We start from the raw sequence: 6,000 nt of genomic DNA, 5'->3' as shown, positions 1-6,000 counted from the left end.
TAATGAAATGTGCAGATTTCACCTCCACTTTGCTTTAATTCCTGTGAAATGTCTAAAGGGTTAAAAAACGTTATAAATGCGGTTTTGAATACTTTGAGGGGTCTAGTTTTTAAATTGGGGTGTTTCACGGGGGTTTCTAATACATAGGCCCCTCTAAGCCACTTCAGAATTGAACAGGTACCTAAAAAAAAAAAAACGTTTGAAATTTTCTTGAAAATATGAGAAATTGCTGAATTGCTGGTTGTGTTCTAAGCCTTGTAACGTCCTATAAAAATAAAAAAAAAATAAAAAAAATGATGCAAACAAAAGTAGACATAAGGGAAATGTTAATTAGTAACTATTTTGTGTGGTATAACTATCTGCCTTACAAGCAGATACATTTAAGTTAAAAAAACATGCTAATATTTCAAAATCTTCTAAAAATTTTGCTATTTTTCACAAATAAACACTCAATGTATAGATTCCAGATATAGCCATCTTTATCTTGACTCTGATAACTTGCTGCAGCGTGATATCACGCAATAAAAGCCATTGAAAAAGTCAAGATAAAGGATCTTGACACTGTATTTAATGTGTTAAAAGTCAAGATAAAGACGGCTACATCTGTATATAAAAATGAATTTCTGTTGTATGTTCTTTATGCACGGCCAAAACGACTGGACCAATCTGCACCAAATTTGACACATAAGTAAATCACATGTTTTTGAAGGTTTCAGCTGTCTAGGACCTACCGATCAACATATTCACAAAAGCAAATATGACACCACTGGCTTCCACATCAACGACCTTCATATAATATCAGATGACCTGTATTAGCCAATAGGAGCTCGCAGGTCCTTCATTCCCAGCCTTACTCACATACACACAGTTTTAGACCAGGTTTCCATAACAACCAAGCCATTTTTTCTTTCCTCGACATGTTACCTGCTCTACACAAACTGTACCTATACTGGATTTGATCATTCTCATGAATTGAAACCCTTTCATACCAGTTATGCCTCCAAAAAGGAACCTGCACTTAGACGAAAGACTCCTGTGGCAAAGAGCATGACTGATGCCCGAGTTGCTGAAATCTCTCAATAGAACCAAGCCTGTGGATTTCATCATAAATTGAACCTCTTTCAGACCAGTCATGCCTCCAAAAAGGAACCCTGCACTTGGACTTTATTTGGATATGTTGGCTTCATATCAGTAGGAAATTAAGTTTTGAACCACACACACAAACAAATGGACCAGTGTGAAGCCGGGGAACTCAGCTATTCTATATTATAAAAGTCAATGTCTGTTTGTCATCCTCTATAGGCATCCAAACGCCTGAACCATTTGACCCCAAATTTGGCACATAGGTACATCCGGTGTTCAGGAAGGTTTTTGTAAAGGTCCCAATCTTGCCGTTGTTCTCTGTTATCAGCCATTATCACATGATCATAATCCAATACTATAAAAGTGAATACAGACATTCACTTTTATAGTAAAGATGTTTTTATCTGGCAGTAGCAGGTAGTGCACTTTACAAGATAATCCTAGATGGGAAGGTACAGGGGAGCGGTTACCCATTGCAACCAGATTAGTGATGGTCAGGAGGAAAGCTGCAATACTAGCTGCAGAGACTCCTCTTGCCCAACTGCAAGCTGATTAAATGTGTCATACTGCTGCTCGAACTGCTGAAACTCCTCAGCAAACTCAGGCTCTCTCTGTCACAGTCTTAGGACTCCCTTTCCTACCAATTTAGCTGTTACGTATTTAGGAAGTTAAAATTGAAATAAACAGTGTGTAACTGCTGGGGTATATAGGGCTACTAGCGATTTCCCCAGAAACCAAGAAGATATGAGGGCATGGATTAGAATCCTGGGCACCCTTGGAACAAATCTAAAGAACACACAAACAGACGGACCGACACGTTATACTCGGGCAGGGCCGGGTACTTTTTCTAGTAAGTTATATAAAGGAAACAGTAAAGAACATGCTGGCTGATCTAGTGATAAGCAGATTGTTATCTAGAAGAGTGCTGCCCAATTCAATTTTGTAACTAATGTTGCAAGAAGCGGAGGCCGATACTTGGAGAACGTCTTGCAAGCATCCATACCTCTTCGTGTGCAGACAAGACAGTACAATGAACAACCACTCATGTTTTAGCGATTCACCCAGATTTACAGTGGTGTTTCTTAATTCTAGTCCCCACAGCCCATGTTTTAAGAATCTCCCATAGGAGGGAATACCTGTGACAATTACTAATGCAGTTACACCAATTATCTCTAGTGTAGTAGTACGGCTATGCTCACAACGTGACTGGAGAATTGGAATGTAGAAAACTCAATCACACGATTTGGATTAAAATTGGTTAAAGGTCTTTACCTGCAGTACCATATATTACGCAACTGCCATGTTTAGCATATGATAGATCAAGGTTAGGGCCGGATGAGTCATCTCTACTCCTAAAAAGCCCAGTATCTCCATGTAATTTTGCATTACTAAGTTGAACATAGACAGACGATAACCGTTAGCCAAACAATCTCTTCTGACTCCACCATAAATATTGTGGTAGCATGGATAAAGGGCCGAGAAGCAACAATGGTACAGCTTAAAAATAGGATCAGACAAGTTGAATTCCAAACGGTTCTCCATTTCCTACACTGGATGAGATTGGGGGCTGGTCACCAAATACATGCAATGCATCCTGAAATTGGCAGGATCCACCACATATTATGGACGCATACCTCCATGAAACTCTGATTTTATATAGGAGGTACAAAGGTTGTTGTTTTTTTTGTCATATTAGAAAAATTCTTAGCAAGTGCACATAATACAGAGGTATTCTGCCCTAGAAGTGTTGCTTTAGTGTAGAAGACAATGCCTCACAAAGTGCCTGTGGGTCATCAATACAGAACTGAAGAAACCATGTGCCAGCATAACGGGTTCATGCATGTGGCATTGCCATGTAACCCCTAGACTGGGGCCACACAAAAACTTTTTTAGCACAACCGCTATGGTAGAAACTGTCGTACAACCACTGGCGTAGCTATAGGGGTCGCAGCGGTCGCAATTGCGACCGGGCCCCGAAGCCAGGGGGGCCCACGGCCCCCCGCACCACATCAATAAAAAGTTACTATAGTAACTCGGGCCGCGGGCCCCTGTTACTATAGTAACATACTTTACTTACCTTCCTGGTTCCGGATCGCAGCGGAGGTCCTGACGTCAAGCGCTGTGCATGACGTCACAGCGCTATGTCGCCGTGCACAGCATCGAGACTACAGAACTCCCGCCGCGGCCGAAGAGGAAGGTAAGGTTAGCCCTGACTGGCGGGGTCCGTCTCCCGGGACCCGCCAATCAGCTGTTTTGAAGGGGCCGCAGCACTCGTACGAGAGCTGCTCCCCTTCATTCCTGTCACTTCATTCCGGTCACACTGTGAATCGGTGTCGGCGATTCACAGTGTGGGCGAGTAGTGAAATGAAGGGGAAGCAGCTCTCGTACGAGTGCTGCGGCCCCTTCAAAACAGCTGATTTGCAGGTCCCGGGAGACACATCAGCTATTGATGGCCTATCCTGTGGATAGGCCATCAATGTTTAGGGACTGGACAACCCCTAAGCCTACGATGTAGCAGGCTTAGGGGGCCCATGAGACAGGATCACAGATTGTGTGATCCTGTCTGCTGGGCCCTGTATCTAAGCCAGTCACATGGTAGGCTTAGATACATGGCCCATGCGTGATCCTGTCTGCTGGGCCCTGTATCTAAGCCTACCACACTGTAGGTTTAGATACAGGGCCCCAGCACACAGTAATCTTATACTGTATAAGATTACTGTCTGCTGGACCCTGTATCTAAGCCTACCTTGTGGTAGGCTTAGATACAGGGTCCCACAGAGAGTATCACACATGGGCCCTGTATCTAAGCCTTAGGGTATGTGCACAGACACTAATTACGTCCGTAATTGACGGACGTATTTCGGCCGCAAGTACCGGACCGAACACAGTGCAGGGAGCCGGGCTCCTAGCATCATAGTTATGTACGACGCTAGGAGTCCCTGCCTCGCTGCAGGACAACTGTCCCGTACTGTAAACATGTTTTCAGTACGGGACAGTTGTCCGGCAGCGAGGCAGGGACTCCTAGCGTCGTACATAAGTACGACGCTAGGAGCCCGGCTCCCTGCACTGTGTTCGGTCCGGTACTTGCGGCCGAAATACGTCCGTCAATTACGGACGTAATTAGTGTGTGTGCACATACCCTAACACATGTGTTACTAATAATTTTTTGTGTGTTTTCGTACAGGTTCGGTCGTTGGACTACGGCGGATTCCAGGACTACTTCGATGACAGCTTTTTTTTTATTAATAAAATGGTTAATGAGGGCTGTGTGGGTTTTTTTTTTATTTCAATAAAATATTTTTTCTATGTCTTTGTGCTTTTTTTTTAAACTATATTACTATCGCCTTAGTAATGGCCGCCGGCTGATTGACCGCATCCATTGCTAAGGCGGGGCTTAGTGTTAGCTGCTGCAGAGGCTAACACTAACCCCCTTTATTACCCCGGTACCCACCGCCACCAGGGGTGCTGGGAAGAGACGGGTACGATCCAGTACCTGACCATCTGTAGTGATGGTCGGCCACTGGGGTGGCCGCAGGCTGGTATTATCAGGAGGGGAAAGGCCAAAAACAGTGGCCCTTCCCATCCTGGTAATGCTGCCTGCTGCTGCTTTATTGTATCTGGCTGGTTATGAAAACGGGGGGGACCCCACGTCATTTAAAAAAAATAAAATAATTGGAAAGAACGATGGGTCCCCCCCAATTTTCATAACCAGCCAGATACAACACAGCAGCAGCAGGCAGCATTACAAGGGTGGGAAGGGCCACTGTTTTTGCCTTTCCCCTCCTGATAATACCAGCCTGCGGCCACCCCGGTGCCTGCCGGTCACTACAGATGGTCGGGTACTGGTTTGTACCCGGCTCTTCCCAGTACCCCTGGTGGCGGTGGGTACCGGGGTAATAATGGGGGTTAGTGTAGCCTCTGCACCGGCTAACATTAAGCCTCGCCTTAGTAATGGAGATTGTCAATCAGCCAGCGGCCATTACTAAGGCGGTGATAATAAAGTTTAAAAAGATACAAGCACATAGAAAAAATATTTTATTGAAATAAAAAAACACAACCCTCATTAACCATTTTATTGAGAATAAAAAAAACGCCGTCATTGAAGTCCTCGTATCCGAAGTCCAACAACCGAACCTGTAAAAAAACCACAAACACACAAAAATAATCAGTAACACATAACGAAGCAAAATTATTATTCTTACCTATCCTGGGTCCAGCACTGGAGCCGCAATGTCAGCGAGCTGGGCCCTGTATCTAATCCCATAATGTGTGATACAGTCTGCTGAGCTGTGTATCTAATCCAATCATGTATGATACTGTCTGCTGGGCCCTATATCTAATCCGATCATGTGTGATACTGTCTGCTGAGCCACTGTATCTAATCCTATCATGTGTGATACTGTCTGCTGGAGCCACTGTATCTAATCCTATCATGTGTGGTACTGTCTGCTGAGCCACTGTATCTAATCCTATCATGTGTGATACTGTTTGCTGGGCCACTGTATCTAATCCTATCATGTGTGATACTGTCTGCTGAGCTGTGTATCTAATCCTATCATGTGTGATACTGCCTTCTGAGCCACTGTATCTAATCCTATCATGTGTGATACTGTCTGCTCAGCCACTGTATCTAATCCTATCCATAGTTTATAGGGTCGTAGTGCTATAGATATGCTATGCTGTCTCATATGCACACTTTTTTTGGGGGCGGACACATATGTATTGGGGCTATTTCCCGGACATTTGAAGCCCTGAGGGTATGTTCACACGGCAGCGTCCGTTACGGCTGAAATTACGGTGCTGTTTTCAGGAGAAAACAGCACCGTAATTTCAGCCGTAATGGCATGTACAGGCGTCTTTTGCTGCGTCCATTACGGGAGTAATTGAAGCTGGTTTTCCATGGAGTCCATGGAAAAC

This window comes from Rhinoderma darwinii, chromosome 5, assembly GCF_050947455.1.
Source record: "Rhinoderma darwinii isolate aRhiDar2 chromosome 5, aRhiDar2.hap1, whole genome shotgun sequence".
Lineage (NCBI taxonomy): Eukaryota > Metazoa > Chordata > Amphibia > Anura > Rhinodermatidae > Rhinoderma > Rhinoderma darwinii.
The sequence above is the reverse complement of the archived record's forward strand: the minus strand, read 5'-3'. Positions refer to the sequence as shown.